The 22,136-nt window shown below is 39.3% G+C and overlaps 1 protein-coding gene across 2 annotated transcripts in view; it reads left to right on the top strand.

The window, feature by feature from the left end:
- Nucleotides 1-22,136, top strand: part of LOC136864422 (neurofilament heavy polypeptide) — a 316,402-nt gene that overhangs the window by 254,603 nt on the left and 39,663 nt on the right. Inside the window, exon 11 of one of the 2 annotated variants that reach the window (XR_010859304.2) lies at nt 16,109-16,223. The exons of the other annotated variant lie outside the window; for it this stretch is intronic. The gene's annotated coding sequence lies outside the window, so the exon portion shown is untranslated. The remainder of the gene's footprint in view (nt 1-16,108; nt 16,224-22,136) is intronic. 2 annotated transcript variants of the gene reach the window in all.

Genomic DNA, 22,136 nt, shown 5'->3' with positions numbered 1-22,136 from the left:
TATCTGGAATGTTCCCTGGAGTCTCCAAGACTTCTTTGACATCTACAAGTGTAAAGGTTAGAGTGGTAGGGGAAGGTGTGGATTTTCTGTGAACAGTATTGCCTCAGTTTCACACAGTAGTGTTGGCTACTGAATGCATGATTCGAAGCAGTGTATCGATTCATTCAAGTGTCCGAGTGAATCGATTCACAGGAAAGGCGAGCTCACGGTTCACGATTCAGCTTACTCCCAGCGGACAGTGCTGAGTGGCGCACTCACTGGATGTTGACGGGGAGCCGAGCTTCCGCTGCAGCGAGACAGTGTATCATGGCACATCGAAAGAATCGTGAACGAGCCGGCTCAGTGAGACACAAGATACACACGGCTCCTTCGGCTCACTGGACACGCGGAGAGCCGAGCTTCCGCTGCAGCGAGGCATACAGTGAATCATGGCACATCGAAAGAATCGTGAACGAGCGCGGCTCAGTGAGACGCATGATACACACGGCTCCTTCGGCTCACTGGACACGCGGAGAGCCGAGCTTCCGCTGCAGCGAGACATACAGTGAGACATGCTAGACTGAAAGAATCGTATGCTATAATGGACTCTCGAGCTCAGCTCATTTGAAAATAATACCCATTTGCATTCACTGTCCTCTTCTTACAGGGAGGTTTAAATAATAGATGGATTTATTTGCAGTGTTAAAAAGGTAGTCATAACATAATTCTGAAGTAGCTAGTAAGTAGGTAGGCTATTAGGTTATACTATTTATTAGTTTAATGAATCTTAGTATTATAACTTAATTGACTTTTGACAAACTCGACTCTAGCCTGCCCTATGACTATGAGTCATGCTCATGACCACTCAAAAGTACCTGTTTTATATTGGGAAGAACGGCTCAGTATTTTCTCAGTTCATATGTCACATCGTTGCACAAGACTTCAATCATATGTGGACAGACGCAATAACAGTATGTTGAATCAGAAAACCAGCGGGCTACTGTACATCTCGAGTAGCCTATACAAAATATGACGATTTAAAAAAATCCTCAGCTGATAGAAAAATACTTTTTAAAAAAGACTGAGCGAGTTGTCGTGCGGTTAATATCGCGTGGCTATGCGTTTGCATTCGGGGGGTGGTGGGTTCGAATCCCACCGTCGGCAGCCGTTAAGATGGTTTTTCCGTAGTTTCCCCATTTTCACACCAGGAAATGCTGGCTCTGTACCTTAATTCAGGCCATGGCTGCTACCTTCATAATCCTAACCTTTCCCACCCTGCGTTGCCGGAAACCTTCGATGTATTAGAGTAACTAGCATTTTTTCTAAGTTCATAGTATGAAGACCAGATGGCAGCTGCGAGCACTGAATGCTGTTGCTGCTGTCTTACCAGCACATACTACACTGATGCAGTAGGAGCGGTGACCAATGAGCCGTGAATCGGATCACTGTATCGATTCAGTAACGTGAACGGAATCAAATGAATCGATTCAGTAAAATGAATCGAATGTCCCATCACTATCACACAGTTCATAGCATGCAGTACTTAGAAGGAATTAAGTACCAATTTGAAAATGCCTAAAATTAAACCTCACGTATCACTTAATTTAAAACAAATAGCTCAGTTTGGTGATGGTGTGTTTTCTACTGATGGAAGCGCACTGTTATAAGCTGTGCGAAACCTAATTATCAGTTGAAAGACGGTTTACTGTGATGCAGCACATTGTTCTCGAGAATCCTCTGCGTGCTCTTGAGCGTTCATCAAAGAAAGCTGCAGTTCAGTGCTTGCTACCTACTGTTGCTTCAACATCCACTGTGATCACGAGAATCCTCTGCGTGCTCTTGAGCGTTCATCAAAGAAAACTGCAGTTCAGGGCTTGCTGCCTACTGTTGCTTCAACATCCACTGTGTTCTCACAGTTCAGTGAGGAGTTGTTGCAACGTGTTAGTGTCAGAAAATGTTCCCCTATTTAAACTCTCTAGTCCAAGATTACATGCACTTTTGGAAAAAGATACAAATCAGGAAATACCAGACGAGTTGACCTTACTTAAGAATTATTTACAACACTGCTACAAAGAAACATTATATAAAATAATGCGGGCTACTCAGGCAAAGGCTGTGAGCTTCTATCGATGAGACAGTTGATGCTATGGGGCACTATGTAGCCAATGTGATTTGGAACATTGGAATTGGATATACCAGGTGAAATATTTTTATTGACTGCCAAATTGTTAGAAAAGGCCTATCACTGGATGATAACCAATTTGTTTGACAGTACTATGTTTCTTCTGTGGTCTGATGGCAGAAAACATAATAATGTGCTTTTCATTTTAAGTGATGCAGCACCATATACTGTATGGTACGAGTAGGTAATTCATCGAAGGCACTTTACTCTAAAATGGTACATATCAAGTGTATATCGCATGGCCTACATAGGGTTTGTGAAGAAGGCTTGTAGCGAATGTTAAATTGGTTTTCTTTAAAGCCCCTCACGAGTTACACAATCATTCAAAGCAGAAGCTCCGGACATCACGTTTCCACCACAACCTACAACCACACGCTGGGGCATGTGGTTAAATGCGTGCTTGTATTGTTGTGAATGAAATAGTACAGGGTTTTGACTGTGAAGAAGCTACTTCAATACAGATTGCTCAAGATATTCTCTATGAACTAAACATGAAGGGCAGTTCGGCATTTAGTAAGTCGAACTTCACATTATTGTCGACTCCTATCACTTCACTGGAAAAGAAAGGTGAGGCAATGGAGATTCCATTTCTCTAATTAAGCACCTGGAGTCTGGTTTTAACAACACTCCTAATGCTGGGGCTGTACCTTAATTAAGGCCACGGCCGCTTCCTTCCAACTCCTAGGCCTTTCCTATCCCATCGTCGCCGTAAGACCTATCTGTGTCAGTGCGACGTAAAGCCCCTAGCAAAAAAAAAAACAAAACAAAAAAAAACACCACTCCTGGTGGATTTCCTACAGCTGTTGAATTTAAACTGAAAAAGGTGCTGGACAAAAATATTGTACAGGGGAATGCAAGCTGGCCCACTCACAGAGAATGAGGGAATTCTGGGCTCAAAAGAAAGCGAAACAAACTGCCAAATGTAACAAGACTTAATGTGGTCCTAGATGGCCCCAGCGAATAATATATATAATAACCTAGATAATTGTACTATTATTTACAATTTAATGTTGAGTACTTACAATTTCCCACATTAAGAAAGGTTGTAGTATCTATATTACAACTGTGGGCAAAAATTATTACTAAAATAGGGTTATAAGGATTAGTTAAACTGGCAGCCACAGTTGAATACTAGTAATGCTCTACCACTTACTTATTAACAGTAGTGAAGACGATATGATAATTATTACAATAAGGAGAACTGCTGTCATTCTACGGAAATATTTTAAGTATACACATTTAAAGTTTCCATTGTTTGATATCCATCTCACCTCTTTGGAAGGAGGTTTCATTCACAGCTTGCAGCAACTGTAAAGGAAATGATGATGTTTGAGGATTTATGATCAGGAATGTATGACCTACTCAAAGATAAATGTGCTAAAGATAGTAAGATAGCTCTCAGTTTGTTCATGAATAGTAAAGTGTTATCTACCATTTTCAAAGCCTATAAGTGATTCGTGTCAAATCTGTGACATACTTAATATAAAAATTTCTTCCGAGACTGATGAAGCCACCAAAGAAGCCTTAAAAACAACAGAAGCTCTGCATATGAGGAAAGCTGTTGCTGGCTATGAGAATATGAAAGACACAGCTACAGTAAGACAATCTACAGACATACATGTCATAACATTTGATATGCAGTACGCATTGCCCTCCCCACATCTAAAACTACCAACCAACCTACACACCAACCCCGCGGTACTTTGTCTTCTTTTTGGTTGCTTGTCTCGGTTTATCTCATTTGTCAGTATCTTTTTGTGGAAGAGATCTCTATTGAAGGCGTCTTCGGGTTTTATATGCAGCATTTGGAGGTCTTCCTTGGTGTCCATAAACCAGGGCATTGTAGTTTCGGTTTAATATCATACCCGTCTCTTACAGATTGTTTCTGTAATTTTCTCTATTTTACTGTACACTTCTTTGTTGGACTTTTTATAATGGGTTCCATTCTTGTAATTGGATCCTATGATACTTCTGATGATTTTGCGCTCTTTTTTCTCCAGTTCTTCGAGGAGTCTTTTATTTGCATTCAGGGATAGGTTTCGGCTGCATACATAACTACTGGCTTCAGAACAGTTTCATAATGATGTAGTTTAGTATTTGGGGACAGGCTTTTTTCTTTTTTTCCTAGATTGAGCGCGATGTTTGATAGGCTATTTCAAGTTTGTGTACTCGTTCCTTAAGTGCTTCTTTGTCCAGTCCATTTTTCATTGTGATCTCACGCAGATACTTAAATTTTTCTATTCGATTGATCTTCCCATACTTTGTCTGGCGTTTTGCTGGGGCATCTTTGATGTTAGTCATTACTTTGGTTTTTTCCAAAGATACCTGCAAGCCAGTTTGTTCAGCGATTTCCTTTAGAAGGTCGATTTGCATCCTAGCAGTTTCTACATTGTTTGACAGAATGGTGATGTCATCAGCAAATGTTAGACAGTCAATCATGATCCCCTAAGATTTTGTTCCCATTCTGAGAGGACTATAGTCAGCTTCTATTAATTTTGTTCGCCAGATCCTGTTGATCTTTTCGAGCACACAGTTGAAAAGCGTTGGAGAGAGCCCATCACCTTGTCTGACTCCTGTTTTGATCTCGAAGGAATCTGATAGGCATCCTAGGAACTTTACTTTGGATTTTGTGTTAATTAGGGTGGCTCTAATTATTGTCAGCAGTTTCAGGTCAACCCTGAATTCGTTGAGGATGTTCAGCAGAACCTTGCGGTCTATTGAATCATAGGCCTTCTTAAAGTCCACAAAGACTGACACTTACTGTTTGGACCTGAGATTACAATGCCTGATGATCATTTTGAGGTTGTGGATCTGTTCAGCAGTTGAATGATCCTTCCTGAAGCCCCCTTGCTATTCGCCTATTTGATGCTCAACTCGGGTTTCTAAACGCTCCGGGATAGCAAGTGAGAGAATTTTGTACGTTACCAGTAGCAGGGATATTCCTCTATAGTTGTTGACGTTTATCATGCTGCCTTTTTTGTGTAACGGATGGATCAATGCTGTTTTCCAGTCTTCAGGTAGGATTTCTTCTTTCCAAATAAGTTCTATTTGTTTCTGCAAGATTTCGGCTGCTTCTTCAGGGGCATATTTCCTAAGTTCTGCAGTGCCAAAGTCTTCTCCAGGCGCTTTGTTGTTTTTGAATCGGACAATGTCATGCTTGATTTAGTGTTTGTCGGGTGGTCTTGATTCTGAGCATCTGAGTATGGGTTCTTCGGTCTTCATGGGATTTTTGGGTTTATCGCAATTTAGTAAGTTTGTAGTTGGCGAGGATGGTACAGTTATTTCGTTCGATGTCACCAACATACCATCCTTTCGCTGAAAGCATAGCGATGGAGGTTTATAGCCTATTAGTTTCCTTTTGAACGTTCTATAGTACTCTCTGGTTTCATTTCCCTTAAAGTCTTAGTCGATCTTCTCAAGTGACTTTTCATATTTATGTTTCTCAGCTCAGATTACTTTAACTTTCTGGGTCTGTTGGGCTTTGTAGGTTTCCTAGTCAGTTTGCCATTTTGTTGAATAATATTGTTTCTATGCGTCAAGCTTTTCCTTGAGAACTGAAACACCGGTATCTCTCCACCAGGCATGTTTCTTGCTTCTTTTGATTTCAGCAACTTCGTTTGCAGCCTCAGTCAGGCAGTTTTTATTGTTGTTAAAGTCACAGTCGATCGGTCGAGCCTTTTCCTGGAACTCTGTGACTTTTTGTCGCAGTTCATCATTGTCAAAGCGAATTATGTTTTTGGAGGTCTTGTTGGAGTTTGCAGGGACCGGTTTTAATTTAATTATAGACCTATAATGGTCTGAGGCCACGTTTACGCCCTTTTTAACCTTAACCATTCATAATCTCAGGACTGTTTTTCCAAGAGATTGCGACGGGATCTATTCGGAACTCTTCGATTGTTGGGATAGTAGATCGCCATGTTGTCTGCTTTCTGGGAAGATGGCAAAAGTGGGTTGACATGATCTGCAAGTTATGGTTTTCACAAATGGAGACCAATCTCTTGCCATTTTGATTGGTTCTTTTGTGGGCAGGATAGTTTCCAATGATTTTCTTGTACTTTTGTTCTCAGCCAAGTTGGGCATTGAAATCTCCCATAAGAAGTTTCACATGGTTGTTGGGAATTTCAGCGAGCTTTTCATCCAGTAGGTCCCAGAAGTTATCCACCTCCTCTGTATCAGATCTGTTCTTATCGTTTGTTTGGGCATGTGTGTTAACTAGGCTGTATGTCTTGTTGGCACATTTGATTGTTAATATGGATAATCTGTCATTTATTGGTTCAAAATTTGCAACCGATTTTAGGATTCTGATTCTCACAGCAAACGTGGTTCCAAGCATCACAGATCCATTGAGGACTCTTTTTTTGAGCTCTGCTCTTGAAGAAATGGTAACCTTCAGATTCAGAAGTCTCTTCGCCTGTGTAACGTGTTTCTTGTAGGGCAAGTATAGATATCCGCTTTTCATGTATGGCTTTGGTGAGAGTTTTCAGTTTGCCAATTTGTGTATGGAAATTTATGTTGAACGTTGCTAGAAAGGTATCCGATTTGGTTCTGAGTTTCTGACTGGTTGGGATACACCGAGACGCTCCGACTTGTCCCTTGCATGATGTCAAGTCTTCCGAATGAGATTTATGCGCCGTGGGTTTCACGATGAGGTATACACTGACTGACAGAGCAAATGCAACACCAAGAAGGAGTGGTTCGAAAGGGATGAAAGTTGGGGGAAAAACTGAGACGGCACGGACGAATAATTGATGTTTATTTCAAACCGATATGCACTTTACACAATGCGCATGGCATCGACTCAGTAGGATGTAGGACCACCGCGAGCGGCGATGCACGCAGAAACACGTCGAGGTACAGAATCAATAAGAGTGCGGATGGTGTCCTGAGGGATGGTTCTCCATTCTCTGTCAACCATTTGCCACAGTTGGTCGTCCGTACGAGGCTGGGGCAGAGTTTGCAAACGGCGTCCAATGAGATCCCACACGTGTTCGATTGCTGAGAGATCCGGAGAGTACGCTGGCCACGGAAGCATCTGTACACCTCGTAGAGCCTGTTGGGAGATGCGAGCAGTGTGTGGGCGGGCATTATCCTGCTGAAACAGAGCATTGGGCAGCCCCTGAAGGTACGGGAGTGCCACCGGCCGCAGCACATACTGCACATAGTGGTGGGCATTTAACGTGCCTTGAATACGCACTAGAGGTGACGTGGAATCATACGAAATAGCGCCCCAAACCATGATGCCGCGTTGTCTAGCGGTAGGGCGCTCCACAGTTACTGCCGGATTTGACCTTTCTCCACGCCGATGCCACACTCGTCTGCGGTGACTATCACTGACAGAACAGAAGCGTGACTCATCGGAAAACACGACGTTCCGCCATTCCCTCATCCAAGTCGCTCTAGCCCGGCACCATGCCAGGCGTGCACGTCTATGCTGTGGAGTCAATGGTAGTCTTCTGAGCGAACGCCGGGAGTGCAGGCCTCCTTCAACCAATCGACGGGAAATTGTTCTGGTCGATATTGGAACAGCCAGGGTGTCTTGCACATGCTGAAGAATGGCGGTTGACGTGGCGTGCGGGGCTGCCACCGCTTGGCGGCGGATGCGCCGATCCTAGCGTGCTGACGTCACTCGGGCTGCGCCTGGACCCCTCGCACGTGCCACATATCCCTGCGCCAACCATCTTCGCCACAGGCGCTGCACCGTGGACACATCCCTATGGGTATCGGCTGCGATTTGACGAAGCGACCAACCTGCCCTTCTCAGCCCGATCACCATACCCCTCGTAAAGTCGTCTGTCTGCTGGAAATGCCTCCGTTGACGGCGACCTGGCATTCTTAGCTATACACGTGTCCTGTGGCACACGACAACACGTTCTACAATGACTGTCGGCTGAGAAATCACGGTACGAAGTGGGCCATTCACCAACGCCATGTCCCATTTATCGTTCGCTACGTGCGCAGCACAGCGGCGCATTTCACATCATGAGCATACCTCAGTGACATCAGTCTACCCTGCAATTGGCATAAAGTTCTGACCACTCCTTCTTGGTGTTGCATTTGCTCTGTCAGTCAGTGTATATTCAAAGACTTACCCCATGGGGTAGTTTCTTGAAATATTTTGCCATCATACTTATTTGACTTGAATTTGTTTTAGATGCATACGCATCCATCTTGTAACTAAGGTTGTTAGCCCTAGAGGTTGCCTCAAGATGTTTTCTGGCTTCTCTTTACTACCAAGGTTATGAGCCTTGGAGCTCCCAGCACTAATCGGCTTGTCGACCCAGTTTCCTGCGGGATTGGTTACCCAACTTCCACTAGGTTGCTCAACTTAAGAGGGGCACCTCTTGTAGGTTATGTGCTGGAGTTGGAGTGAATGAGGCTAGTTTGATTCTCTTGCTGAACCCAATATATTAATGTTGCAGATGTTGGCAATGACGCATTTCACTCCCATTTGCCAGTCACAATGACTCCAAACCAAACCAAACCAAACCAAACCAAACCCCATGGCACTACAGCCCTTGAAGGGCCTTGGCCTACCAAGCGACCGCTGCTCAGCCCGAAAGCCTGCAAATTACGAGGTGTCATGTGGTCAGCACGACGAATCCTCTCGGCCGTTATTCTTGGCTTTCTAGATCGGAGCCGCTATCTCACCGTCAGATAGCTCCTCAGTTCTAATCACATAGGCTGAGTGGACCTCGAACCAGCCCTCAGGTCCAGGTAAAAATCCCTAACCTGGCCGGGAATCGAACCTGGGGCCTCCGGGTTCGAGGCAGGCACGCTACCCCTACACCACGGGGCCGGCTCACAATGACTCCTCCCAGGTTAATTCCTGAGACCCTATTATTATTATTATTATTATTATTATTATTATTATTATTATTGTTGTTGTTGTTGTTATCATTTAGGCAGAAAATGCTCATTTATGATCATATTTTGTGTATTCTGTTTACAGTAGTATAGTAATTTGTTTTATTTTTTATGATACTTAACGTACTCACCGGTAAAGTGTAAGAAAGGGACAGCTGTCCCTAACTTTGCCAGTTAAAATAAATTATCTACTTATATGATACTAAGGTTAAGTTCTGATGAGAGGTAAGCCAAATTTGGCCTTTTATTATCCCTTTCAGACCGAATACGCACAATTGTGCGGGTTCGTATTTTGTTTATCCCTGACCGTATTTGATGTTTTTTCGGCGCTAGACCGGACTGCAGTGATTGTGCGGGCACGTGGCGTCTATTTCAATTATTTTTAGTATGCGCTTGACCGCCAGGGCGAAGGAAGAAGAGTTTAAAAAGCACAGTTGATCGGCGAGATGGCGAGAAGCAGTAGTGCCAAAAGTAAGTATTTATTTATTGCGTTTATATTAAACTAGAAGCTTTACTGAATACCGGAATATATTCAATGAAGTGTGTACATTGGTTAGTGAACGTAAATTTTGAAGTTACATCATCGTATGTGATACGAGGTTTTGAATTTTGATACGCACAATTGTGTGGGTCCTTTTTATCGGATATTAGTTTTTATTTTGTAAAATAAACTATCAATATGTGTATTGAGGAGCATTTTAGTCAGTTTTTGACATACAAACAAAAATTAACGCCTCCAGTTTTCTTTCAGGTCTGAAAGGGTTATGGCTATTCTAGGTCGGGTATCTATATGTGCTCTTGCTTGTGTAACATCGTCGCCGGCGCTTTTGTTTGGTCATGTGTTAAGGCTGCCTCATTGATCAGTCTGAAACCAAACAAAAGACAGTTTTATTGACAGTAGTAATGATAATTTCCTCATTATCAATGGAACCCGACACACCAAATTATGCTGGCTTAATACACACACAAAAAGGATCTCACAAAAGTCAGTTTTGACCTATTGGCAACTATACAGACTACATATAGGCAGAATATCAACACACACATTTCACGCTCAAGGAATTGACACCAGGAAATTTGAAACTCAAAAAACGGGTGGCCACAAGAAAAGACGACAGACCTATAGTGATAGGATGAGGAAGTTTTGGGAAGATAAGAACAAGAAGATGACCCGTAGTAACTAATGGTTCTACGAGGTCCTTAGAGGGCCAGACACGTGTATAATAATAATAATATGAAGAAGAAGGATGAGTTGCGATCCTGGCTCAGTCCGGTGGTATTTGAAGGTGTTTAAATACATCAGCTTCATGTTGTTAGATTTACCGACACATTAAAGAACTCCTGCAGGTTAAAATTCCAGTACCTCGGAATCTCCAAAAACCGCAAAAGTAGCAAGATGAATATTAGTATTGTCACGGAGATTCCATGGTGGACAGAGGTGTAAGAAGGTGCGGGCATGAATGGGTCTATCTACTACAATCAAAAGATTAATTAAAAGCTTTAAAATTAGTTCTATGTTGTTTGGGCCTTTTTTTGAAGCTAAATTTTAACAAAACACGTCGCTCGACGACAGAACGAGATTTCAGGTACAGTAGTTTAAATACAAAGTAGGAGAGATCAAAAAAATCAACAAAATTTGTCAGTTAATCATCTGAGCTTAAAACTCCCAATTTTACAAAGGTTACTTAAGCAATATTGCTCCATCCACTCAATAGTCAAGGAGACAGGTCTCCCAATTTCATTTACCTCTACAAGAATAGAAAGAGCGTCTATGCTCTGTGTATTTATCTAGCTTTTTTTTTTTTTTTTGCTAGGGGCTTTACGTCGCACCGACACAGATAGGTCTTATGGCGACGATGGGATAGGAACGGCCTAGGAGTTGGAAGGAAGCGGCCGTGGCCTTAATTAAGGTACAGCCCCAGCATTTGCCTGGTGTGAAAATGGGAAACCACGGAAAACCATTTTCAGGGCTGCCGATAGTGGGATTCGAACCTACTATCTCCCGGATGCAAGCTCACAGCCGCGCGCCTCTACGAGCACGGCCAACTCGCCCGGTATATTTATCTAGCAGACTACACTCCAAACCTTATACATTTACTGCCTTATCACGGCAACCTTCAACAACCAGAGCATATTTGCTCACTAAAATTTACAGTTTCCAGGCCTCTTGAGGCACAGCCTACATTTTACAATTCAAAAATAATTCACTGTCTTAAACTCTCAACAATTTAACAGGAGTATCAAATACCCATTCTACCAGTCCTTTGTGGGAGGAAAAAAAATGTTAAAGTTACTGGCCCAAAAATCAAAGTGATGCAGAGACGGACACTTGCACTCTATGAAACTTACTCTTAGAAATTTAAAACCCTAGTTGGGCTCACTGCCCGACGTTACAGAGGCTAATCCTATACTACTGAGGTGACTAGATGGAGAAAATTTAAGTTACAGGCAGAAAACGGTTACAAAATCATAGTCGCCTCAAAGTCAAGTTGATAGGGAACTCGAGAGGGTGTCACACTCTCTATTCCCAATTTTAAGCTAAGTGCATTTTGGCTTGTTTGAAAATTTACCGTAGAAATTTATATTTTAGAATATTGGAAATTAAAGGTTACAGTATTAAAGACAGGAAACCTTCCCCTCAAGCTAGCATTCAGAAGCTATCACATAGATATTAAATAGCTGCCATTACCTTAATCTGCAGAAAAGCTTGATGAAGGGCGAGACGTCCCCGCCTCCTATATTAGCACGCGCTCAGTAACCTGGACGATCAGTAAGATAAAGTGGCTCGGAAAGGTACCAGCTTTTATATCTGAGAGGATGGTTCTAGAAAGATCTGGGCTAAGGCCCGACACACTCCCAATTTTTACTGGATAATCAAATAAGTAGAAGATGAACATTATTGGTGGAAAAATACACATACAAAATTTCTTATTGGTCAATTTTGAAGTTAGCGGAAAGAGATTGAAGTGTTGACAACTGTAATACACAAAAAAACAAAGACAAATCAACTCAGTTTAGGGAACCTTAAAATAACAAATTACTTTGTAGTTTTAATCGTTCCTCTTCATACTAGAAGGCATAACATACCCTTTTTTTTTTTTGGTAGAGACATCTGTGAAGAAAAGTCCAAACTTCCTGCACAAGTTGTTGCGAGTTTATATTGTAGATGGCATTCTTCAAGGCACTTCATTTGAATGCACGGGGCGGGTGTACCTCACGGTACAATTATTATTATTAATTTTTATTTATTTATATACATCGAGTTGAGCCTCTATGGACTGCGTGGTAACAACCAACTTCATGTCAGTGTCTAGGTCTTGTTCTTGTTCCGGCTTTGACTTCCTGCCAGTATCTTCTGAGCCCAGCGACGAGTGCCTGTTTATGCTCTTCATTATTATTATTATTATTATTATTATTATTATTATTATTATTATTATCATCGTCATCATCATTATTATCATCATTATTAAAGGTGAGCTGTAAACTATGAAATAATAATGGTAGAAGTTTCTAAATATTACTATCCTATATTAAAGTGTGGTAGGTACTGACCTTAGGTATTCCTTTCCGTTTCATCTGGTCCAGGATTTTTGCTTGTGGTGATTGAGTAGTTATGCAGTTTGGGCCATATAGTTGTCAGCTTGCATTCAGAAGGTAGTGGGTTCAAACCCCACATTCAGTGGCCCTGAACATATTTTTCTGTGATTTCCCATTTACGCATCTTATATAAGACCATGGTTGCTCCCTTCCCACTCCTAGCCCTTTCCTATTCCACCATTCCCATAAAACCCTATCTCTGTTGGTGCGATGTAAAGCAAAATGTGTGAAATATAATAATAATAATAATAATAATAATAATAATACCAAGCTCGATAGCTGCAGTTGCATAAGTGCGGCCAGTATCCAGTATTTGGGAGATAGTAGGTTCGAACCCCACTGTCGGCAGCCCTGAAAATGGTTTTCCGTGGTTTCCCATTTTCACACCAGGCAAATGCTGGGGCTGTACCTTAATACTTTCCACTCCTAGCCCCTTCCTGTCCCATCGTTGCCATAAGACCTATCTGTGTCGGTGCGACGTAAAGCAACTAGCAAAAAAAAAAAAAAAATCTGATTTTTCTGGTATTTGACACAGTGAATTTACTTGAAAGCCTCCTTGCGTATATGAGTATCCTGTCTTCCATCTACACATATGTGGTGTATACATAAGTACACTCTTTCAGACTTCTTGCAGGTTCATCAGTATATCATCTCCTAGGATTTGTGGTATGAACATATCAGCAATGTATGCATCTTGTAAATTCTTGTTTCCATGCTCCCAAAATCGCTTTTAAATAATGTTTTTCATGTCTTAGAGGTTTTTCGAATCACTGTCTTGGACATTTGCAGTCTGTACCTATATGCTTTTATGGTTTTCTAAATCCACTAATTCTCAGCTTTTTCTATATAATTCTGTTCCTGTTTTCTGTAATACTTTTCCGTTTCTTATAGTTCGCAATGAAAGCTCTGTTGTTTTCAAAACCAGATACGTTCACTTCCTCACATCCCCATTTTGTGATTATTACACGCCAAGCAGCTGGAGAGAACACTGTGTAGGAAAGTGGATTGGCCCAGTCTTGCGGTCCACCGCATGACAATTCGTCTTAGCACAGAGACTAAATTTGTCATAAAGGTAAGGTAAAAAGCATCATGGTTGGCCTAAAACTGTGTACATATAGTTCACAAACTAGAAAACAGATGGCTGCAGTCAGCTAATTTTTCTCAGAAATGAGGGTTGGCCCATTTTTGTGTCCTTAGCTTCAATTATACAGTGTATTTACGAGCACATTTGAGCGGATATTGAGCTATTAGAAAAAGGAACTCTGTATATCAGCAGATTGTGATTCATACATATCGCTTTCCTTGGCAATTCATTCAAATAGAGCATCCCAAGAATGGTGAATGAAGTACTTTGAAGACATTCCATTTTCTTGAGGAGTACTGGCCATATTTTGTAAATGATCACTTCTCTGAATTTTCAGTGTCCATATCTCTGATGCTAGATGCAGAGACGGTGTATTTAATTTCTAAAATAAAAAAATTAGTACCATTATCTCAGCAGATATTGACACTGGAAATGTTCTGCCCATTGGTAGCATTACTGAAAGTGAAAACAAATTTTTGGTGTTTTTAACATTTTATATGCAATTTGAGGTGAACATTTTAGGACAGGGTGAGTCTCCCCTCTGCGGCAAAAACCAAGAGAGTAATTAGGGATGTGATAAGGAAGATAACAAAGCCATGATGTACACTATAGTCCAATGGACTGCCATTTTTGTACTATAACTGTGTACTGCTAAAAGAACGATTGTACATCCAGGCCTCCATCTGATGATGCTAGAGCAACTATCAGGCCTTATTAATACTTGTTACATACACAATTTATGCATAAATGTGAATAGTGGGTGTCTACGAGACATTTGTGCACTGTATTCTGCAGGCAGACTGTTAATGGGTATGCCTTGTGTAATAGAATCTGTGATGAAATGGGCAAGAAACAACATCACAGCAGTTGCTCAAAGTGACTTCCACCCAATCACATGCAAGCTTACTAGAGGCAACATAACATGGTGTGCATTCTCCTCCAATTTTGATTGACTGTAATTAGCAAACAGTAGTGATTTTTGGAGCTTACTTCTTGGCTCACTAGCCTCTGGGCTGATTACCTAACAGACATACATCCTCCTTATTTCCTATAGAAGGGAGACTTACTGTGTGAATGTATAGAGATAGAGAGAGGTTGCAGAGAGAGAGAGACAGGTACAGGACATCAACTATTCCTGTCCTGGTTATCTGTTGCTGAAGATAGCTGGATATAATCAGTCGTAAGTACTGTAATCCAACAAGGTAATTTGTTTACCATATGCACTGTAGTGAAATCATTACCTTTCTTCATATTTTATCACCACCAACATGAATGGTGGACCACTGTTAAGGGATTTTTTCAGTCTTCGTCAGGAACATGAAAACAAACCATCAACCATTAATTCATTTAGTCTTCATTGCTATTGCATTGTAGAATATTTGTGAGACTGATTTTTACAACTACAAGAAAACAATCCTGTTATTTCTTTCTACTTGATGAAGACTGAAAGTACCCTTATGACCAAGGTACTTTAAACTGGTATCTAGCAAAACCCATCCCACTTCAACCCTAAAATCTATTAAAGAAAATTCCAAACAATTATAACCTTTTGCCTTTGTGCCTGTCCTGGAGGACAGGAGAATTCTGCGAGGAGAATTCTCCTTAATTTCACCTATACATTTATTTAATCATTTAACTTACTCAAATATTTATTTTGTTTATAGTTTTGTGTCTAGTTTAATGTAATATCAGTCTTAAATTTTACTTTTTAGTACTGAATAATTTTTGGGTATATCTTTAAAATATTATCAGATGTCGATAATGTTGAAATTCTAATCATTTTATTTCCAGAAGACACTTCCAGAAATTGCATCAGTTTTGTATTTAAAATTTTAAACATAATGCCCCTTTGTTCCACTTTGTTTGCTTTTAATGAAGTCCTAAAGTCCTATTTACTAATTTTGGGGTATTTTTCTCAGGTTGTTGAATTTTCATATTATTCTACTGAAGAAATTCTTATGTAGAGTTTTACTCAACAAAGAAATTATATTCTGATATTTCTTTAGTTACATTTTTTGCCATTAAAGTAGAATATTATTTCTACTATGTCATATCAATTTCTTCAGGAGAGAATACAAGTTGCAGGTTAGTGACTCTTGGAGAATATATGTATTAAAGAGACAACCCATTTTATTGATGTAACTGATGCATGTCTTATATTTCAGACTTCACCAGGATTCTTTTTGTGTAGTAAATAATGGAGCCATGAGCATAAGATTGTTACTATTTTAATCAGTCTTCTATTCTGCATCCTGTATATTGTTTTACTGTATTGTGTTCTAGTACTTCTTGCTAAATTTAATGCCCCCTGTTACACACAACCCTGAACACTTGCCGAATGATAGTATTGTGTTCCATTAGTGAAACTAATTTCTGTTATATTAAGGGAAGTAATGTTGCAGGTATACTGAAGTAACAGTGAAATAGAGCAGTTAAATTGTTGACAAGGTAGCATCACCTTCCTGATGTTCATTGTAGACATTTCTTAAACACCCAACACAGGGATTACAAATCAAGGTAGGTATTTATTATGCATAGGACTAAGAATGTGTTCAGTAGCAAATAGACATCGTAAGTTAGTGAGATTATGGTCTTTTATTTGAAGAAGTGTTGATCATCAATCATTAACCTGTTCGGTGCTAAGTCTTCTGAAGACAGTGTAAAGAATAAAAACGTTCATTGACAACATTGTTGGCTTTTCAACAGGTGGGCTGCAGTTTAATTTCTTGCCAATGCATATGATGAGGTAGAGTATAACCTGTAGTAACAGACCACTTGATGCTTCAAAAAAAAAAAGAGAGAGAGAGAGCAGAAGAAGAAAAGTGGTAGTTTAAGGGGTGGTTGCTTTATAGAGATGGTGATATTTTTATCCTGATGTATATTATACTATCATACAATGAAATATAAAATGCCTGGAATGATGTATTGAACATGATTACTATATGCAATTTGAAAATGCACATGTCATTTACTGTCATTACTTCTGCTGTAGAAAATCAGAATTAGAAGTTTGTTTCATTTCTTTTTTCTTTTCCGTTCATGATTTTATTTTCTGAATTGTCCTTTACATAAAAAAGTTCATTCATATGTCATCCAGTTGCACTCTTTCAGGGGTGCTATCATTAAATTCTGTCAGTGTTAGGTAAAACTATTTGATGTAACATTGTTTCATGTACAGAATATGCATCATTGTCACCACCATCACTACCAGTTTTCCCTTAGGTCATCAGTCTTCTGACACTGATACAAGATCTGCAGGATTGGAAGCATTTCATTGTGGTACAATGAACAGCATCACTATTGGTTATTTTCTTTGCTAAATCTGATGCATGGGCAACTGCAACCGTTCACGTAATCAACTAACAAAGAACATTTCCCTGATCAAGTTGTTGTAGTTTAGGAGTTGTGTTAGATGGCAGGAACTGGAATTTCATATATTTCAGTTTTAATTGATTGACATAGCAAGGAGCATTATCTAATAAAAGAAGAACCTTTCTGTTTTGACTACACATTTTTTGTTGAAATTTAATGCCCACTCTTCAAAAATTTCCTCCATCATCCAAGCTTTCTTGTTTGCATGTTGTGTAACCCCACCCATCTGTTTGAACTCTATGTTTTGGTATCATCTAGGGTGAAGGGATTTACCACATTGTAAATATTTTTTATATTGTATCCTTGAATAACCGATGCGAGGTAATCTTTCCAATCCTCAAAAGTAGTATCATTTAAATCGCCTGCCTTACCATTGATTGGCCTGTAAACAGTGTTGTTGTGCACACAGAATCTTTTGAGCCACTAGCAGTGAAATCTAAAACCCCATTTCTTTGGCAATTTCTAAAGCCTTTTCTTTTATTACAGGTCCACAGATATTAATGTTCTTTGACCTTGCACTTTTAAACCAGTCTAACAAAATCGTGGTGTTAACATCATACATTTTCTCCTGCTCCCTCCTCTTCAGGCAATGATCGACATTTGAATTCCAATCACTTGAAACATTGCCCTTTGGTTTTAAAATAGAATTAATCGGAGTTTTGCTACATTTTAATTTTTCTGCTAAGTTCCATTCTGATAGTCCCCTCTCACGCTCGTGAATGACTTTCGTCCTTTCCTCTAACGATAATACATTTCTTATTTTACTGGATATGTTTCAGAACTTCACACAATGCTAGAATATTTGAAACTGTTCAACACTCGGCCGCTAATTAATGACTTTGATGAGGTCAGGGTCTGTCACGCCATCGTCCTTTCATCTTTAGTTAGACTTATTGCTTGCTACCTTGTCTCTCCTCAAAATTCCCTCAGCCACGTTCCTACAGGATTAGTGGACAGTGTGTACAGTACGAACAATTAACACCAGTGCCAGATTTAATTTGAGTGTCAATAGAGACCGTATACAATAAATTTTAATTCCCTCATTTATAAATTTGATCTTTTAAGCATTGTAAAACCTAAGAAAATGGAGGTTCAAGAGTAGTCAATGGTCAGGGAAGGGGGTGGTCCTCAACTAGGATCCAAAAGTAAATTGTTCTGACACAGGTTGAAGTCATACCTATGAAGTGTAAAATTTTGATCTTATACCTGTCTGTTAATATGGCTGTGATCATCCTCTTCATCTTCTTGCTCTTCCATAGCTGAAAAACTGTTATTCTTCACATTCAACTCATTATACTTTCTAAGTAATCTTTTGACCCTGGATTATCATGCATGGTTCAGACATTACCAAACGAATGGTTATAAAAGAGCATCACTGGAAGTAAATAAATATGAATATTCTTCTCTTATAAACTCATCGGTTACACTTTATTTTCTACTCAAAGCTATGCTAGGGAAAAGCTTGTCAGAGACTTTCAAAACTATTTTTCTCACACAACGATAGGAAACCATCTTAAGGAGCAGTTATACAGGAGCCATATGTCACTGTATATATATAAAAATTAGTGAAACTGATGTAATCTGATGTAAGTTGTTGGTGGTGGTTGTTTTCCTTCTTCAGTTCTCTCTACGTTGCACCGACACAGATAAGTCTTATGGCAACGATGGTATAGGAAAGGGCTAGGAGTAGGAAAGAAGTGACCATTGCCTTAATTAAGGTGCAATGCTAGCATTTGCCTGGTGTGAAAGTGGGAAACCATGGAAAACCATTTTCAGGGCTGCCGACAGTGGGGTTCAAACCCACGGTTTCCTAATGCAAGCTGATAGCTACGTAACCCAAACTGCTTGTCACTTGCTCGGTGTAAATTTTTAATTTTTTAAAATTTTTAATCCTAGTAAACTTGTGGATGGATCCGTGAACAGTCCAGTCATTTAACATGTATGTGGGAATTTAAGGGTTAAATGTAAGCTCTTAGATAAGGCTGAATGCTGAAGGCATTTAATCAAATAGGAAGGTGTATTTGCTTTTACAGAACACCGCTGTAAGATGTTTTCTAATGTATTTATATCCCGTTAGTTCTGTTTATTGATACAGCTTCGAGGATGAGGTGAGCTGTATATATATATATGGCATATTTTTATGGCCATGTGACATTCCTGATGCCAGCTTCAGTTGAGGAACTAATGAAGGAGAAATGAATGAACGGTGAATGAAACTGGATGACGAGGTGGAAGGAACCAGTTGTGGCCTATGAATAAAACCTATCCCGACATTTGCCTGGATGTGAAAACAGGAAACCACTGAGAACCATTCTCAGGACAGTCGGCGGTAGGGTTCGAATCTACATGTCTTCTGAATGCAGAAATCAGCTACATAACTATAGCATGTTAACATGCTCAGCCACTCTGCTCAGTGACATGATTTCTAATATATTTGCTAAATAATCAGAATTAAATAGCCATTAGTTTTTAGTATTTCATGAACATTGCCACGGATCATTGTTGCAGGATGGGTAAGTTTGTGAAGTTATGCATGGGAAACATATAGGTTATGAGACTTTTGTGATCTCTTTTGAGCTGTTACTATGCAGTCATTAAAATGCTATGAAAGTGTGTGTCAGGGTTGTGTGAACTTTGAATCCTTTGTTTTTTGTTTTTTTTTTTTTTCACACATATCATCATCATCTGAATTGTCTTCCATGTTTTAATATTGAGTCCTTGTTGTGAAATTTCATTCTCCTCAGTGGATTACTTATTAATTTTTTTCCTCATGTTTTGTTAATTGTATGTAATTTGTACATGTATGTAAACAGAACAGCTTTTTTCCTCAGTTAGGTATACTTCATGGTATTCTCATATAAAGCAACTCTTATAGAAGGGTTTCTAGTTTTATTTATTCAACTATGGTATACATTAATTTACCAGTGCTCAGTTCACATATATACTGTATATGTGGACACACATGTATATTCTGTATCCACAATATTTGCGAATAGTACTGTGCTTAAGCTCATGTTTATGCTTATGATCCTGTGTGTTAATATTTTAGAATGGATAGTAAAAAGCATAATTGTTGACAAGAATTATTAAATGAACATTACTTTCTATGATTTCTGTATCACCAAATTAGAAGGGGCAGATTTGGCTCACGAAATTGTCTGGTATCAAACGTTATTTCATTCTAAAATTTATATTGTGTGAAACAGTACAATTGTTTTCAGTGTTGAAAGTTACTGGTATAACCATTCTTTTTTGGTTTCTCACGGTGAGAATAAGTTTGTCTTTTATAACGTCATATCATTATTTATATGCCTATGATGTATGTGATTATGATATGATATATGATGTGTTATATTATATAAGACTACATAAAATTGCAAAGTAATCAAACATTGATATTCGGATCTAATTTTTGTAACGATTGAGGGGCTAGATTGCTAGATGGGATATCAGGTCGGATATCTTGTGGCACCAAGCAAGGCACTTAGCTTCATCATTTAAGCCTGTTAGAAATCATTCTTAGTTCCCACTAATGTTTCTTTATTTCTTTCTTTCTTATTTTCTCTTTCTTTCCTAATTAAAACAAGTAACTATACAGTTAAGAGTCCTTGCTTTCCTTGTGCTTGTCCCTCTTTCTCTCTCTCTCTTTTTCTCTCCCTCAATACCCATACATGATGCTATTCATTTTTTATGCTGACTGTTACAACCCTCAGCTTTTATTGAAAATACCCATTTTTCCATTCCATTTCCATTTTTTGTTAGTATATTCTGAAAGAAAAGAAAATCAAGATTTGTCAGTTGTTTTAAGAGTGGCAAGTGTCCTTCACAATTTATTATAAAAATGTGAATTCTTTTTGTTGCTTTGTCATTCTTTATTAAGAAACTGTGTACAGTTTATGATTAGTGACAAAAATGGAACCCTTACAGTTTGATTCACAAACAAGTTATTGATTGACTTTAAATTCAGGCAATGAATTTCTAAAGAAAGTGTTAACTGTGAAATGTATGAAAGATGTCGCATGTAGAAAGTCCTTCAGATTAGATTGCTGATATGTCATGCTGCAAGTATTGTATTCACTTTCTTCCAGTGTTGTATTAAATAGAAGTGTAAGGGCCTTTGTTGAGAGTTAAAATATTTGCTTTTTTTCTTCAATTATACAGTGATTATAGATGTTTGGAACAATTGTGTACCTTGTGATGGGCTGGGGTAGAAACAAGGTTCTAGATGGTGATTTAGCATTAAATCAATATGATCATCATCTGAAAATAGGATTTTATTAACCCTTAGCACTTGTGCGGTATAGCAGGTCTGACATGGGAAATTTTCTCACATAGATCCTATGTCGGGGCATGCTTGGCAATGAATCTTTCCACCTCTGACTCCGTTGTTTGTTTACACCTGCCCAATTCAGCACTACAATGTGCTCCTGACACCCGTTGACAGCTCTTTGGAATGCATCAGGGGTTATTTTATCACTGGTAACAGGCCCTGATGAGAGTTATCTCTGGTCATGCATGTTTGTAAACATCTATTGTCTACCAACATGGCATCTTTCAAAGACCTTGAGAAAGGAATAATGAGATTTTTAGATGAAAGTTATGTTGATTTTTAGTGACAGTGAAAAGAAGTTTAATGTGAGTGCTGAAGATGATATTGCGCAGTTAGTGATAATGAATACAGTGATGTTGAAGCCATTACCACTAAATGTAGTGATAATGACAGTTCTGATGATGGTTGGAGATAATAGTGAAACTCAAATAAGTTCAAATGCATCTCTTTCACAGGTACATCTGGTTACATGCCACCACAAGGAAATAAACCTAAGACAGCTTGTAATTTTTCACTTATTCATGACTGATGAACTGTTGACATATATTGTGCAGGAAACTAACCCGTATGCAAGGTAAACATTCAAAAGCTTATATACCCCCTCAGGCGAGACTGTATTTGGAATTCATAGGCAGATGTCACTCTACCTGAAATCAAAGCCTTTTTAGGCATGCCTTTGAATATGGCAGTGAATAGAAAGCCAGAATTACAGGACTATTTTTCCAAGG

The sequence above is a fragment of the Anabrus simplex genome, chromosome 2 (assembly GCF_040414725.1).
Source record: "Anabrus simplex isolate iqAnaSimp1 chromosome 2, ASM4041472v1, whole genome shotgun sequence".
In the NCBI taxonomy this organism is placed as follows: Eukaryota; Metazoa; Arthropoda; class Insecta; order Orthoptera; family Tettigoniidae; genus Anabrus; species Anabrus simplex.
This window is presented reverse-complemented; position numbering and strand designations above follow the sequence as displayed.